Source organism: Corythoichthys intestinalis, chromosome 12 (assembly GCF_030265065.1).
Source record: "Corythoichthys intestinalis isolate RoL2023-P3 chromosome 12, ASM3026506v1, whole genome shotgun sequence".
Classification (NCBI taxonomy): Eukaryota; Metazoa; Chordata; class Actinopteri; order Syngnathiformes; family Syngnathidae; genus Corythoichthys; species Corythoichthys intestinalis.
The window spans coordinates 10164638-10182876 of NC_080406.1; positions in this window are offsets into that span (position 1 = coordinate 10164638).

Here is an 18239-nt window from a genome sequence, read left to right on the forward strand (position 1 = left end):
CCCAAAAAATAGCCAGGGGGCTGAAACGTCGACCAACCCGCATCGCGAAGCCTCCAACTAAAGCAAAACGACAAAACGCGACGAGAGTTTGACTGATTTGTGGATGATTTCTCACAAACAGCAATACCAATTAGTTGATAGTGTCGTACTTATTAAGAAGAGTTTAATCTCTAAATTCAACTGCAACGAAAAAACATGCCAGAAAGAGAGAGCGGTGAAAGGAACATGCATCAGAAGTCGGCCTCTTCACCCAACTTCCTTCATGAATAACAAATAAGACGAGCAGCCGGTACAACACATGCAAAACATTACCGCGTCCTTCCAGACTCATCTGGCGTCCTCACCATTCTGCCGCTGGACTTGAAACTTGTTGTGGTACTTTTGGACCGGGCCAGGCTGTTTGTATTTTGATTATTTCGCAGGTTAAATAAGTAGTATTTAAACATTTTCAGACGACTATCAATCATTCGAGTTGATGGATTCAAAAATAAGTGCATGCAACTGCAACACTGTGCAAGTATTTTACTTTATTGACCTATTAAAGTAATTTTAAAAATTGTTTAAAAAATATTAAGCTACGTACTGGACATGTACTTAGGGCTTTCTGTGAGATAACATTTCAAAGGGTTAATTTAGCGGTTTGTAAAAAGATATTTAGAACTATGATTGCTTGAAGAAAATATACTAAAAAGTTACTCTTTAACTCCTGTGAGTGTTAAATTTAAAAACTTTTTACATGGAGGTTTTTTTTCTTTTTAATGAAAGTAAAAGTCATTTTTCCAAATGGCAGTAATTTAGGAAATAAATCTGAACAAACATGAGAAGGAATTGATATTGAGACACTATGTGTTTATGTGGTATTTTGTTATTGTTGGTTTTGTTTAATTTAAGACTTAACTATTTATAATTTGTTTAACAGTACTTCACTGTATATATTTTTAAATACAGTAATAAAATATGTGTGCTAGTAGACATGTGCCCATTACCGGTTTCAAGGTATATATATATATATATATATATATATATATATATATATATATATATATATATATATATATATATATATATAAGGAATGAAAACGCCAAGGTTTTCAAAACCGCAAAAATTTTCCGTCATACCGTCCCTAAGGTATTAGCGATTTTTTATGTCCCAAAAATGCATGGAGAAATCCTTTGTTTGCACCAGTGAGGCTCAGTGTGAGTGACTGAGCTGTGCTACACAATGTCTGGGGGAGGTGAAACTCCTATTTCCACCATCAAAGAAAACGAAATCGCTGATATGGGAATTCTTCGGCTACAGAAAAGTTACAGGCGGTCGCGGCTTAGAGGAGGAGAGCCAACCGACACACAAAACATATTAGAAAAATGCTTGTGTTTATTAAATGCTTCATAGAGTGAGTCCAAATCCGCTTAAGTTGCTCACTTACACACAATGAGTTGCCACAGCAACTGTTTAACAAGTTAAACCATGTTGACGCATGCGGTGCTTTGAAGTTTCGGCTTACATCACTGGCAAGATCAAACCTTAACTGGCTGTCAGTCATCGTTAAACTTCAATAAGTAAAAAGAAAAGCCAAGAAAAGCGGCAGGGGTGACGATCGGGACAGCTCTATAAAATAATGCATTTATTTATTAAAATTGAAAAAAAAAAAAAAAATCTGCGATGGACTGAGGGCGCGAAGATTGAAGCGCGAAGTAGCGAGGGATCACTGTACTCTAATTTTGTAATTATTGTAAACATTTTGCATGTCCCTAAACTAGCTTTCTACTCCGCCATTTATTTGGGAAACGGAAACTTGAAGAAACCCCTGTAAGTGACATACCAACTACCAACATTTTTTATAATAGTTGCTAATAAAGTGCCTTGTTGCAGAGTAATTAATTTTACCTGTTTTGTGATTGCCGTCATGTGTGTTTACTTGGTCTAAAATTAACAGCATATGGCGGAAATTACAGACAAGGCTGAAAAAGCAGTTTCTGCTCTTGCAACCCTCTTTAAAATGAAGTGCTGTATTTTAAGCCAAAAGAACTGTTGTGTTTGATGGAACATTATGTCTATATGCTGCCATTACAGATTCATGGCACATTAAGCCCCCAAATTATTTTTAATTTGTCCGTTTTACCCTGGAAACCCCCGTTTACAGACACCACACAGCCGCCTTTGTTTCAACCTAGCCATAAAAAGACGGTAAGTAATTATATTTATTATTGGAAATGTCTGTTATTTTAAGTTTAGAATCATTAATTGATGTCTAATATTTCGTTAAAAAAAATAAACGACTTTAAAAAAATTATTCACTCGCATATTTTAAACTTTTAAACAAATTACATCACAATGAAAAAAATAGTGTCTGTAAATAAGTCATGGATGTTTACCTCATAACTGTCGCTTAATTGTATTTTTTTTGTTACTGTCGCATTTTCCCCGATATTTTAGACGATAAATAATCAATCCAAAGAAAGGAAAATTGAAAAAAATAAACGTTTAAAAAGGAAAATTTAAGAAAAAGAAAATCTCGACCACTCCTTGATGCCTGAGATTTCCATTGTTATATTACCATGTTTCACCCATAAAATCCCCCCAAAATCCGACTGTGGCCATTCACAGCTGAGTCTTGCCACTCAATGATACATGCTATATGGAGTTTTTTGGATTGGTAAGTATGCGATAATATCTCATTAAAATCATGGCGTCTTTAATTCTGCTCTCGCATGCTCTCACTTCCAGTTGGAGTTTTGCTGTTTAAAAAATATAGTTTAAAAAAAAAAAACGCCCTCCAGAAAATTGACATTTTAAGCTTTCCAATGATGTATCACATGTGCCTATCACACAATTTTGAAATTTTGACAAATTGGGGGTCTCAGAGCAGAGCTTCAAGTCACCTAAGTGTTTTCCGCCATATATATTTTAATAAATAGTTTTTAAGCACTGCAAATGTAATAATTATCGATAAGTTTTAAACATGTTACTGTCCCACCAAATTATTTTTAAACAAGAAAAAAAGTAGACGCCCAATCCATTTAAAAAAAAAAAAGAAAAAAAAGTAGAAAAATGCTTGTCTTTATTAACTCATTCACTCACTCCCAGCCGTTTTCACTGGAGCAAGGCCCTTCGCTCCCGGCCGTTTTATTGGATTTTGACTGATTTTGCAAGGCCCACAGAAAATTCTGTTCTATATAAACATGGAACCCACCAAAAGAAAGATTGGACTCTCTTCTTTCAGGAGAAAAAAAGTAAGTTCATATATTTTTCCGTTCTTTTGAAATCAGCATTGGAAAATAGCTTAGTTTGAGCAATTTTCCAATTTCTGATGAAAAAAAACGGAGAAATTGAGCTTTTTGTGAAAGCATACATTTCATACATAAATTTGACTTTAACACAGCTAGTTTTTGCTTTAGTTACATCCCAAACATCTGAATAATGTTTAAAGACAAATAGAGCTTTTGATAGCAAAGTAACAATTTATTTACACATAACTAACTGACAGATGATGGTATTGTGGCCGCGACGTCCGGTCAAACTTTTCCCTCATTGTTGCCTGTCTCAAAAGGATGAATTTTTTTGACTCTCTGCGGGCTCCGCTCGCGAGCAGAACGAGCTCAACGGCATCTAGTGGTCCTGGTCGTTCTGCTCGGTCGTCCGCCGCCTGGCATCCATTCGGTCATCTTCCGCCAGCGCCCCGGCTTTGCAGCTTGGCCTCTTGTTGCCATTGAATAGAGTTGTGGGTCTTACCAAATGCGCGACTGCCCTCCAGTGGCCAGTTTTATTGCTTTAAAATGGATTTTCAGCTTTGTGCTTTGGACCTCAATTGAATCAGAAGCCAGAGATGTCTTTTTTAGAAAAAAGAAACAAAACAAAAAAACGTAAAAGACGTATAGATACGTCTTTGGGACACTGAAACAAAAATAGAACGTATTTATACATTTTTGGGAGTAAATGAGTTAAATACTTCATTGAGTGAGTCCACTCAAATCCGCTTAAGCTGCTCACTTAGACACAATGAGTTGCCACAGCAACTGTTTAACAAGTTAAATGGTGTTGATAGCGTTATAAATTACCGAATTTATTCATTTAATTGGAAAAAAAATCTGCGATGGACTGAGGGCGCAAAAAGTTTGAAGCGTGAAGTAGCGAGGAATCTCTGTATTCAAATTTTTTAATTATAGTAAACATTTTGGATGTCCCTAAAATTGCTTTCAACTCTATTATCTGGAAAACTTGAAGAAACCCCTGTAAGTGAAATTATTACCAACATTTTTCTATAATAGTTGTTGATAAAGTGCCATTACCATCATGTACAAATAAAAAAAAAGTAAATAATATTTTTTAACAGTTAACAGCCACTTTTCCATCTGAAGCGTTTACATTTTGCTGTTTGAGTTCTAGGTTTTTTGGGGGTGGGGGTCTCAACTCATTACTGGGAAGTTTATCAGTCACTTTTTAAAGTGAGTCCCAATGGAAGTAAAGCACAATTATTTACTGGAAGAAAATATTTCCCACAGCATGTTCACACGTCAGATCGTCCCGTTAACTAACCCAATGTCGGAAAATACGGCCTGAGAAATGTTTGGTGCATGGTGGCCATTTTTGCACTTCAGCAGTAAGGCGCAACTGTGTTCTTTCTTCACCACTTGAAAGGGAGAAGACATTAGCATGCAAAAAGCGTATACACCTTACTTGTGTCCAAAGCTGAGGATCCTTGAGAAAGGTTCTAGCTATTATGCTATCACATTTGTGTATTTATTCTGTGAATTCTGAAAGACAAGCATTCAGACTGCTATTGTGTGGCAAAAAAAGTGGATTTTTCTTCCCATTGTTGTCATTCCTCAAAAGCCCGACTGAAGAATAAAATGTGCGGCTCTTTTGGGAACTTATGTATTTGTTATCACACCCAAAATGATCTGTTACAAAAACTGATATATTTTTGAAAAATCAAAACTAGGAAAGTTTGAAGGTAAACCGTGGAAATGATGCCTGGGCATAGCAAATAACATGACAAGAGTTCATTTACAATGCTGTAATGTCAGTCATATTTGTACGGTGCCAGTTATCTGCTACAGTATGAAAAAAATATATATATATATGGACCTCATTCACAACATGTATAGAATGTTAAATTTAACTGTTAAAAAATGTGTTGATTTTGAAGTATGTTTGTGGATGGAAAAGCTCAGCTGTGATGGTCTGGCTGAGGCAAAAACTTTGACTTCACTTGCTTGGAAGCCCTCGTGATGCTTATTTTAGCCTATCAGGGGCATATTTACAAAATAGCAGTGAGTTTTATTGTATGCTGTGTACAGTGATTCCAGTAATACGTTTCTGTCATAGTGGTTTTATTGCATGCTGTGACCAGCAGAGGTGGGCAGTAACGCGTTCCAGTTACTTCGTTACATTTACTTGAGTAATTTTTTGGGAGAAATGTACATCTAAGAGTTTTACCGTGCCAAAGTTTTTACTCATACAGTGGGGCAAATAAGTATTAAGTCAACCAACAATTGTGTAAGTTCTCCTACTTGAAAAGATTAGAGAGGCCTGTAATTGTCAACATGGGTAAATCTCAACCATGAGAGACAGAATGTGGAAAAAAAAACAGAAAATCAACATTGTTTGATTTTTAAAGAATTTATTTCCAAAATAGAGTGGAAAATAAGTATTTGGTCACCTACATACAAGCAAGATTTCTGGCTGTCAAAGAGGTCTAACTTCTTCTAATGAGGTCTAACGAGGCTCCACTCGCTACCTGTATTAATGGCACCTGTTTTAACTCATTATCGGTATAAAAGACACCTGTCCACAATCTCAGTCAGTCACACTCCAAACTCCACTATGGCCAAGACCAAAGAGCTGTCGAAGGACATCAGAGACAAAATTGTAGACCTGCACCAGGCTGGGAAGACTGAATCTGCAATAGGTAAAACGCTTGGTGTAAAGAAATCAACTGTGGGAGCAATTATTAGAAAATGGAAGACATACAAGACCACTGATAATCTCCCTCGATCTGGGGCTCCATGCAAGATCTCACCCCATGGCGTCAAAATGATAACAAGAACGGTGAGCAAAAATCCCAGAACAACATGGGGGGACCTAGTGAATGACCTACAGAGAGCTGGGACCTCAGTAACAAAGGCTACTATTAGTAACACAATGCGCCGCCAGGGACTGAAATCCTGCACTGCCAGACGTGTCCCCCTGCTGAAGAAAGTACACGTCCAGGCCTGTCTGCGGTTTGCCAGAGAGCATTTGGATGATCCAGAAGAGGACTGGGAGAACGTGTTATGGTCAGATGAAACCAAAATAGAACTTTTTGGTAGAAACACAGGTTCTCGTGTTTGGAGGAGAAAGAATACTGAATTGCATCTGAAGAACACCATACCCACTGTGAAGCATGGGGGTGGAAACATCATGCTTTGGGGCTGTTTTTCTGCAAAGGGACCAGGACGACTGATCTGTGTAAAGGAAATAATGAATGGGGCCATTCATCGAGAGATTTTGAGCGAAAATCTCCTTCCATCAGCAAGGGCATTAAAGATGAGACATGGCTGGGTCTTTCAGCATGACAATGATCCCAAACACACAGCCAGGGCAACAAAGGAGTGGCTTCGTAAGAAGAATTTTTAAGCTCCTGGAGTGGCGTAGCCAGTCTCCAGATCTCAACCCCACAGAAAATCTGTGGAGGGTGTTGAAAGTCCGTGTTGCCCAACGACAGCCCCAAAACATCACTGCTCTAGCGGAGATCTACATGGAGGAATGGGCCAAAATACCAGCAACAGTGTGTGAAAAGCTTGTGATGAGTTACAGAAAACGTTTGACCTCCGTTATCACCAACAAAGGGTACATAACAAAGTATTGAGATGAACTTTTGGTATTGACCAAATACTTATTTTCCACCATGATTTGCAAATAAATTATTTAAAAATCAAACAATGTGATTTTCTGTTTTTGTTTTTCCACATTCTGTCTCTCATGGTTGAGGTTTAACTATGTTGACAATTACAGGCCTCTCTAATATTTTCAAGTGGGTGAACTTGCACAACTAGTGGTTGACTAAATATTTATTTGCCCCACTGTATATCGTGATACTTTGTATCCCCAAAGGTTATCCATATGCGAGATATCGTTTTAAAAAGGTGTCAAAGTCTAAAAAAAAAACTAAAATAAAAAGGAACCAACAAGTTGCTACCAAAATTTTCCACTATAGTGTCTCAGTTAACTCTAAGGTTGCATTGACGGTGCTCGACGCTCAATCCATTTAGACTAGAAACGTTCGTTCATTCCAAACCAGAGCATTTACAGGTCATTTCCTGTTGAGTTTGAGTCACTGCCTATTCATTTGGGTAATTCCCAGGTCACTTCCTGTGATGTAACTCAAAATAAACAGGAATTGACCCATAAAATACCCCAAAATCAACAGGAAGTAACTGAAAATCAACAGGTAAATGACCTTAAATGGCCCAAAATGACCTCATTGCCCGGCATTGGCTGCCACTGACGGCCATAGACGTTCAATCCGTTTGAAGTGGATTGGACGTCTACTAGTGATAAACTCATTCCAATTCACAGCAGAAGCTTATTTTTCTGTTTATTAGTCGTTTGTAGAATATCCTAGAATGATTTCCTGACCAATATATCAATAATCGTTGTATCGCCATATCGTTAGATCATGGTTATCGTGAGCCTTGTATCGCAAATCGTATCTTATCATGATGTACCAAGAGGTTCCCACTCCTAGGTAGTAACGCGTTACAGTTACATCGTTACATTTACTTGAGTAACTTTTGGAGAGAAATGTTTTAGCAAGCCATATTTTTTGCTTTTACTTGAGTCGATTTAAGAAAAAACACAACTCCTACTCCACTACTTTGGGCTACACTGGAGTCGTTATATTTTTACTCTTTATTTTTCATATTAGTTTCTACTTTTCCAAACATGGCGACGGTGGCTCTACCAGTTTCACCAATGAAACGTCGCAACCATAAATCACATGAGTCCATAAACCAATCAGATGTAACGATAGTCACATGACCACACAGGTTTGCAGTCAGAAGTAGTGCTGCAACGATAAATCGATCAAATCGAGTAATTTGATAGGAAAAAGCTTCAAATCAAATTTTTGCTGTTTCGAGGATTGGTTTATGAGAGTGTTGTTGTAACATGGCTGACCCAAGATGCTCCCTGTAAAGACCAACATAAGTTTTTGTTTGAGGTAATATGAGTGTTTATGCATTCGTAATTTAGTTTAGAGGTATATTTAGCAACTGTTTTTGGGTATATATGTTTTAATTTTTTGTTAAGAGCATTGTAAAGTATATAAGTAGGTTTATTTACCTTTTTTTGTGGTTGGCGGAAAGCAGACAAGACTGAAAAAGCAGTTTCTGCTCTTGCACTCCTCTTTAAAAGAAACTGCTGTATTTTAAGCTAAAACAACTGTTGTGTTTGATAGAACAATATTTCAATATGCTGCCATAGCAGATTCATGGCACATTAAGCCCCCAAACTATTTTTAATTTGCCCGTTTTACCCTGAAAACCCCCGTTTACAGACGTCGCGCAACCGCTTTTGTTTCAACCCAGCAATAAAACGAAGGTTATTAATTATGTTTATTATTCAAAATGTCTGCCGATTTTAGCTTAGAATCATTAATTGATGTCTCATATTTGGTTGTAAAAAAAAAAAAAAAAAAAAAAAACTCAAAAATTATTCATTCACATATTTTAAACTTTTATACAAATTATGTCACAATGAAAAAAGTGGCTACTGTAAAAAAGTAACTATCGCTTAATTGTTTGTTTGTTTTTTGTTAACGTCGCATTTTCTCCGATATGTTAGATGATAAATAATCGATCCAAACAAAGATAAATTGAAAAAAAAAAACATTTAAAAGGGTAAATATATGAAAAAGAAAATCTCCTTGATGTCTGCGATTTCTGCATCGCGACCCTTGTTATATGACCATGTTTCACCCATAAAGTCAAGGGCGTAGGTTTGCATAGGGACGGTAGGGACATAACACTAGCAACTTTTCAGGATGCTCAAATTGTCCCCACCAACTTTTAAGCATCTTTATTTGCATTTTATAATGAGTTCAGTTATATACGGTAGGTAATTTAGATTGCCTTCCCATATGTTGTAAGGATAGAATTGACCACCCCACCATTTTTAAGTGAATTACTCATTATGTTCAGATTTAATTTTACTCCTTTTCACTTTTTGAATGTGCCAGGGCCATTGTCCCCCCCCCCCCCCCCCACCCTCAAGCGCACATTTGATCAGCTGATGACTAGAACCCCAACATTCACACAATCCCGACAAACACACGTCATCATGCTGCCTCCCTTGAAGAGGAGGGATATTAGTTTTTTTCGTCCAGCGGCAGCAGCCAAGGTAAGTAATGTGAAAAGTAGGGCTGTCAAACGATTAAAATTTTTAAACGAGTTAATCACAGCTTAAAAATTAATTAATCGTAATTAATCCTAATTCAAACCATCTATTAAATATGCCATATTTTTCTGTAAATTATTGTTGGAATGGAAAGATAAGACACAAGACGGATATATACATTCAACATACTGTACTTACGTACTGTATTTGTTTATTATAACAACAAATCAACAAGATGGCATTAACATTAACATTCTGTTATAGCGAGCCATGGATAGAAAGACTTGTAGTTCTTAAAAGATAAATGTTAGTACAAGTTATAGAAATTTTGTATTAAAACCCCTCTTAATGTTATCGTTTTAATAAAATTTGTAAAATTTTCAATCAAAAAATAAACTGGTAGCTCGGCATTGTTGATGTCAATAATTACACAATGCTCATTGTGCTTAAACCCATATATAAAGTCGCACTAAAGCGCCAGCAGAGGGAGACAAAAAAACACAAGTAACAAGTGCACATGACACTGTGCTGTCATTTTAATCTGTTTGAGCGGGGCATGTGTGTTAATTGCGTCAAATATTTTAACGTGATTAATTTAAAAAATGTATCGCCCGTTAACCCGATAATTTTGACAGCCCTAGTAAAAATACGTCAATGTTGTGGAGGTGGGGAACACGCCACTAATTTTGCTACTGAATGTCCGACCTGCATCAGAGTTAGCATCACATTAAACTGTGTGAACTTGCTAACCTGTAAAACTTGAGTAGAAAGCTGCTTAAAGAGCCGTCTTCCTGTATGTTTTCTACTGTTAAATGCAAAGCTGAATTGAAAATTCGAATGTATTTATTGTCTGCCTTTTTAAAAAAAATATACATTATTTGCAATCTATGCACATTTTAACCCCCCCCCCCCCCCAAAAAAAAAAAAAAACACAACCACTGTAAATGTCCTTTATATGAAGCATTTTGAAAATAGCTTTCTCACATGAAAATAATTTGAAGTTTTTTCCATAGGAACTAGCTATTTATGAAGAATGTACCCAATCTGTTTAGTCTTATTAATGTCCCGTCCATCCCCAGCAAAAACTGTACATGCAGGTTATGCCGTCATAGCGTCCCTACCAATGTTAAGACCAAACCTACGCCCTTGCATAAAATCCCCCAAAAATCCAGCTTTGGCCATTCACAGCTGTGTCTTGACACTCAGTGATACATGCTACATGGAATTTTTGGATTGAAACAAGGTAAGTACGCGATAATATCTCTTCAAAGTCATGGCGTCTGTAATTCTGCTCTCGCATGCTCTCATCTCCAGATAGGGTTTTGCTGTTTAAAAAACTTTTTTTTTTTTAAATGCCCTCCTGTTCAAAATTTTTCTCTCTGAACAGAACTTCAAGTCACTTGAGTGTTTTCAGCCATATAACAACAAAGGGAGAAAATCACTTCAACTTTGTAAAGGATTTTACAGTGTATCACAAAAGTGAGTACACCCCTCGAATTTCTGCAGATATGTAAATATATATTTTAGGGCTGTCAAAATTACTGCGTTAATGGGCGGTAATTAATTTTTAAAATTAATAACGTTAAAACATTTGACGCAATTAACTCACATGCCCCGCTCAAACAGATTAAAATGACACTATAGTGTAATGTCCGCTTGTTACTTGTTTTTTGGTGTTTGGCACCCTCTGCTGGCGCTTGGGTCCAATTGATTTTATGTGTTAGTACTTAGGTTGTTCCGATCATGTTTTTTTGCTCCAGATCCGATCCCGATCGTTTTAGTTTGAGTATCTGCCGATCCCGATATTTCCCGATCCAATTGTTTTTTTGTTTTTTTTCCTCCCGATTCAATTCCAATCATTCCCGATAATTTTTCCCGATCATATACATTTTGGCAATGCATTAAGAAAAAAATGAATAAAACTCGGACGAATATATACATTCAACATACAGTACATAAGTACTGTATTTGCTTATTATGACAATAAATCCTCAAGATGGCATTTACATTATTAACATTCTTTCTGTGAGAGGGATCCACGGATAGAAAGACTTGTAATTCTTAAAGGATAAATGAGACTTTGTATATTGTGACTAAATATTGCCATCTAGTGTATTTGTTGAGCTTTCAGTAAATGATACTGTAGCCATTTAACTGTTGTGCCCAAATGCATGATGGGAAGCACACCCATGACTGTGCGTAGTGGTACCAATTGAAATATCTTCTCTGCGTTGGGAAATAATACAGGGTAGGGGTGGGCGATATGGCCTTAAACATGTATCACGATAAATGGAGCAGATTTATCTCGATAACGATAAATGACGATAAAGTCGTCCAAGCGGACTGTTATATAATTTGAAAATCTGAATCAATGCATGAAATACAGATTAACAGTTTCTTGTTGATTTAGTTACCAGCATTCAATTTGATATATTTAACAAATGTACATGCAGTCTAGACATTAGGTTTATACAAATGAATTGTAAACAATAAGAATTCAAGTATGAGCATTTTTAACAGAGTGTATGGCTTAAACAATGTACATTGTCAAAATCGATATGCCTGTGCAAACATGTCATTGTAACACAAATGACTTGCAGCTCGAACAGTACACTTCAAAAAGACAATTTATTGTTAATGGCTGCTGTGACATAATTATTCAATACAAGTGTTTACTTTATGGTTTCAGGGTCTCCCCCCCCCCCCCCCCCAGTGCATTTTTTAATAAATGCACACATACATGAACCCCCAAACAGACAGACAGACAGACACACATTAAAGCTATATTGATCTTCTGCAAATGAAACACTTAAGATTTTATGATAGCAATAATGACACAGAATTAAACACATACAGAAAAATAGCTGGGGCCATTTGTGCTATGCTGAATGCTTTACCATCACAAAAGCTATCAGAGAAATCACACACAGTCAGATACAAAATAACGCGACATAGTAATTGCTAGATGCAGTCCATGCCCAATCCACTCATTAAATTCAGCCGTTTCGACAAGGTTAGAGCCGCTATCCGACTCCATCACGTTCATTTGTAGCGTTAGCCGCTAGCGGCCGCTAGCGCTAGCGGCTAGCGTTAGCCTGTGGCCTGGCTACCGGTAGAAAGCACTGAACGCACCATCTCCGGAAATTGTGAGAACAAGGGAGGACAGCTGGTGAAAGCCCGTCTGGATGCCACCAAGAGTCTATTAAATGTCGGGTGAAAGTTTGGCGAACCTCCCTTAAGCCACACTCCATCACGTTTTGCTTGTAGCATTAGCTGCTAGCGTTAGCTTACCGGGCTTCTGTTTGATTGGCTTCCTGATGATCACGTGACTCCCTACGTAAGTACATTCACTGCTTTCTTAAAGGGGAATGAGCATAGACGAATAACACAGAGTCAAAGCGGGATGAAAAGACTATTTTCTTGTTTTATTAATTTACCGAATTTACCGACATGGTCAAAATTACGTCGGTCATCGTGAAGAATTTCGGTGACGGTAAATTTTCGGTTTACCGCCCAGCTCTAATACAGGGTGTTAAGAAAAAGTTCAATTACTACCTTTCTTTCACACATTGCTTCCCACGATATTTCTAATCGTAGGGAGAGGGATTGTAAGGCTTTAGCCAATTAAAAAAATGCTCCAAAGACTGCCAAAATTCACTCTACTCATTTTACACTGCCTTTTAGCTCTATATATAGGTAAAACGGCGCCATTACAGATTGGGCGCGACAATGCGTGAGTGGGTTGTGCAGCGCATGCGTTAATTGCGTTAAATCAGTTAACGTGATAAATTAAAAAAAAAAAAAAAATTACCGCCGTTAACTGGATTAATTTGATAACCCTTCCTTAAGCCTAAACTAAAGACTCTGGATGAGTGTAACATATTATGTTTGTAACGTTAAATACAATTAGAAAACGATTTAATTAAAATATATATATATATATTAAAAAAAAGGCATGTCCGATATTTTTTTGCCGATTCCGATACTTTGAAAATTACGTGATCGGACCCGATCAATCAGCATCGATCGGGACATCTCTAGTTAGTACCATGAGTGGGCATGGTGTAATTAATGACATCAACAATGGCGAGCTACTAGTTTATTTTTTGATTGAAAATTTTACAAATTTTAATTAAAAAGAAAACATTAAGAGTGGTTTTAATATAAAATTTCTATAACTTGTACTAACATTTATCTTTTAAGAACTACAAGTCTTTCTATCCATGGATCGCTTTAAGAGAATGTTAATAATGTTAATGCCATCTTGTTGATTAATTGATATAATAAACAAATACAGTACTTATGTACCGTATGTTGAATGTATATATCCGTCTTGTGTCTTATCTTTCCATTCCAACAATAATTTACAGAAAATTAAGGCACATTTTATAGATGGTTTGAATTGCGATTAATTACGATTAATTAATTTTTAAGCTGTAATTAACTCGATTAAAAATTTTAATCATTTGACAGCCCTAATATCTTTCAAATTGGACAACACTGACAAAATGACACTTTGACACAAAGTCTGTCTGCAGCTTATATAATAGAGTTAATTTATCTTCCCCTCAAAATAACTTGAAATATAGCCATTAATATCTAAACCCCTGGCAACAAAAGTGAGTACACCCCATACAGACAGCTAATAGGAGCAGCCATGTTGGTGCTAATGTGTATTAATGACATAAAGAGAAAAGGTGGATGATTTGGGATATTCACATTTAATTGGCTAAAATAGTCAAACATCTGCCAACATGTCAGGCGGCCACTCGATCTACTATTACACATCATAAAAATTATTTTTTTCTGTATATTAAACAGGATTCTTTCATAATCTTTCCCTTTAATTGGCATTAAAGTTTTGGCTATTGGATTTAAGAGATAGCTGTATTATACAGTATATTTCTACACCACCATTAATAAGACTTGCAAATTCTTTGATTAATGCTAGAGTATCGATTATTTTAGGAGTCGAATAATCTATCAACTAGTTAGTTCGAATAATCGAGTAATCGGATTAGGAACATTTAATGCATTGCAGAATAAATTTCAGAGATGTAAAAGAAAGGCTTGCAAATATTGCAGTTTCAAAAGAGCATAAAATGTGAACACAAAATAAAATTCCCGAGTGTTTCTTCAAACTATGCAGGATTGCACTTTCATTTAAAAATACTGTAAATTAAAATATCATAGCTTAGCCTCAAACAGTATTAAGAAAATAAATAAATGAGGATCTAAGAAAAACAAAAGAACTGGCTTAACAAATTGTTCAAACATGTAACCAAAAAACAAACAAACAAACAAACAAACAAAAATTCATAACATATTAGCTTATTTTGGTCTCATCTGGGAGCAGATGGATTCAGCCATGTTAAATGAGTGATGTCATATTAACTTTTGCGACTAGGGGGCAGTGTATCCACTAAGGGAGTACCAAAAAATCGATTATTAGATTCGACACATGACGATTTGATTACGATTCATAAATGTTCAAAAATGATGATTTTCCCCTAATAACTTTATGACAGCTGGTCGTAGCGGAAGGAAATTCAAGACACATCTGCTGCCTGGACACCTTTGATGGACGTACGCACATCGTTATGATGGATGCTACCGATTACTGAGCGAGAGATTTACTCCTTTTCAAAAGACTGGAAAATAAATTTGTGTATGAGACTGGCAGGGACCCAGCGGTCACGCTTCTGTGCGCAAGTTATTTTTTAGAGCGAGAGGGGACGAGAGACAGTTCGTTGCTCCTTGTCTTTCAGTTGCCCAGCAGTAGGTTCAAGTCGTGTTAAATGGAAAAAGTGCGTAGTGTTTTGCTAAATTCTGTGTCTGTCTATCAGAGGTGAGTACACCAACCCTCTTGTACTGTTTAGCCTTTATTGTTGTTGTTTTTGAGATGTTACTAGTTTGCGCCGAGAGCTATGCTAATTAACGACTTCGCTAACATGTATTTCCATGTCAAGTTTACGTTGTTTGGTGGTGGACATAACTTACTCCAGATGTAGAACGTTTAAAAACAGGATTAAGTACAGCGGTAACACTACAAACCTGCGAAATAGTACAGAAATCTGGGAAAACAAAGTATATTGGTTGAAAGTAGTCTTATTTCTAAAGACACTTGTTACCAGAAAATGTGGAATTCATTCCACAAGTGTAAATTTTATTGTATTGTTGAGGGAAATAAGCACTGCCTTTGAAACAGCTAATGTTTTTGCACCTTCTTGTGAAAAAGAGTATCTCAAGGAAGGTCAGCTGTGTGTTGTATGGGCTTGTTGAGAAGTAAGTACTGCCTTTAAAATGGTTAATGTTTTTGCACTTTCTTGTTTAAAAAAAAAGCAGTTTAAGGGCAGCTTTTTGTTGTATGGCCATGTTTCCATCGTTCCTGTTGAATCATTAGGATATTTTAAATAAATAATGGACATAAAATTGTTTGGCTACTTGTTGAATCATTAGGGTATTTTAAATAAATAATGGACATAAAATTGTTTGGCTACTTCATTAATTAGGAATGTTGTGATAACTGTGATCACCGTCAATACCATGATCATCGTTCAATAATTGAATTGTAGCACCCTCAATCAGGGCCAGGCCATTTGGGGGCCCTAAGCAAAATAATGCAAAGGGGCCCATATTTTTGGCCCACCATTTTGTCACAGTGTACTGTGAAATCCATACATGCAATCCAACCCATACGTCCATATCTTATATATTAATCAGATTTTGTTGCACTGCATGCTTCAAACTTCTCACCCCAAATGATTGTAAGTACTTACGGTAGATAGCGCCAAACCTTTTTCTAAAAGAGGAAAGAAAAAAGTTAAGGAAGAACGTTTATTTTTTCAAGCTTGTAATCAAGTATTAAAACTCACAAAAGTCAAATAAAGCAACTGTAGTAAACAAAATAGAATATAAATTAAACAATTGCCAGATTGGAGGCCCCTTAGTGGTCAGGGGCCCTAAGCAGCTGCACAGTCTGCGTATAGGCTGGGCCAGCCCTGCCCTGAATCATAATTGAATCGAATCGTGGGCTGCCTAAGATGGCACACCCCTAGTATCCACCCAAATCAATAAGACTAAACTCAAACACTTTCAAAACAAACCATTATGATGCCACTCAAACAAATACGTTTCAAATTAGTCAGCCGACTATTTTTACGATTAGTCGACTAATCTAATAATTTATTTATTTATTTATTATTATTATTTTTTTACTACTTTAATAATGACATTTTTGTTGAAGCTTATTAATTCACAAAAAAAAAACATTTTGGAACACCTACATTCTTTATTAACGTATAAATAAATAGCATAAATCAATATAATAAATAATAATAATAATAAATCAATAATAAATCACAAACAATGAGGCCAAATGATGCTGGCATTAACTAGGGAAAAAAAACAAAACAAAAAAAATGTAAACGGAAACACTGAGACTTCACCTCTTTAACAGGAGTCAAAACAATTCTTACTCTTTTTGTGGTATGTCATTGTCTATATTGTTCTAAATGTTCAAATGAATTGCAATGTCCCGGACAACCATTTTCAGAATACTTTGTGTGAGTTCAGATGCTTTTTCTGGTGTGCATTCCGCATTTTTGGGGGAGGGGGAAAACTGTTCAACTTTTGTTTTAACCTGAAAATAGATAAAGTAGAGGGCACACTGAAATATTACCACAACTATTTTGAATGAGAGGCACACATATTCACAGTAACAAAAATTAAATATATAGTATTAATTTTATAGTATACTACTATATGTATATACACAGTGATAATTTATAATATAAAGTGACTAACATTAGTGTAGTCATGGATTACAGTAAGCAGGCCAGTGCTGTTTCCATTTATATTTTCATTATATTATGTATATACAGGATGTATGTATATATTTTCCCCAAGTGGGAGCTTCCATGATCCTAATAAATTTAATAATAATAATAAAAAAATAAATAAAATAAAATTAAAAAAAAAAAAAAATTATATATATATAAATTATTTTATTAAATAAAAATGCACGTTGATACGACGCACATAAAGGTAACTTCCATTTTTTAAAAAAATCGTTAGAAAGTTGTATGGACTTACAATCCGCTAGCTTGTTGTTTCTTGTTGTCTTGGAAAATTATACTTGGGTGATGGCGCTTCAAGTGTTCGTTCATAGCCGACGTGCTACCGTGGTATGCGAGCTCAGCTTAGCAAAGAGTACACACAGTGGCACCCTCCATATTTTCCTTGAAATTATTTCAGGCTCTGGCTATTCTGGTCCGCTTTTTTTGGCTTTATGCCACTTTCATGTGTCACCAATTCTGCCCTTTTTGGTAATTGGCGGTGTTTTCAACTCCTCGCCATAGTGAGGAGTGAACCGGCGATTCACTTGGCTCGTTGTCGTCGGTTCGGCCCATGTCCTCTTCATGAAGGCGGCGGCGTGCATAAAAACACCGAGAGGCGTCGGAGGGCTCTTTATGGATACTTTTATTGTCCAAAACAAAAACGCAGGGGCTGCAGCCACTGAACTCTGCGCTACCCGCGCACTTTCCAAACTCACCAATCTCACTCCCTCTGTTTCGCTCCCTCTCTCTCGCTCGCCCACTTTCTTCCTCTTTGCTCAATCTGACAATGCCGGTCACATTGAAATAACAGCGGCCCCCTTGGGGGTGTTAGCAGGGCCGGCCCAGGCCATTTGGGGGCCCTAAGCAAAATAATGCAAAGGGGCCCGTATTTTTTGCCCACCATTTCGTCACAGTATACTTTGAAACCCATACGTCCATATTTTGTATATTAATCAGATTTTGTTGCACTGTATACTTAAAACTTCTCCCCCCAAATGATTGTCAGTACTTACAGTGGATAG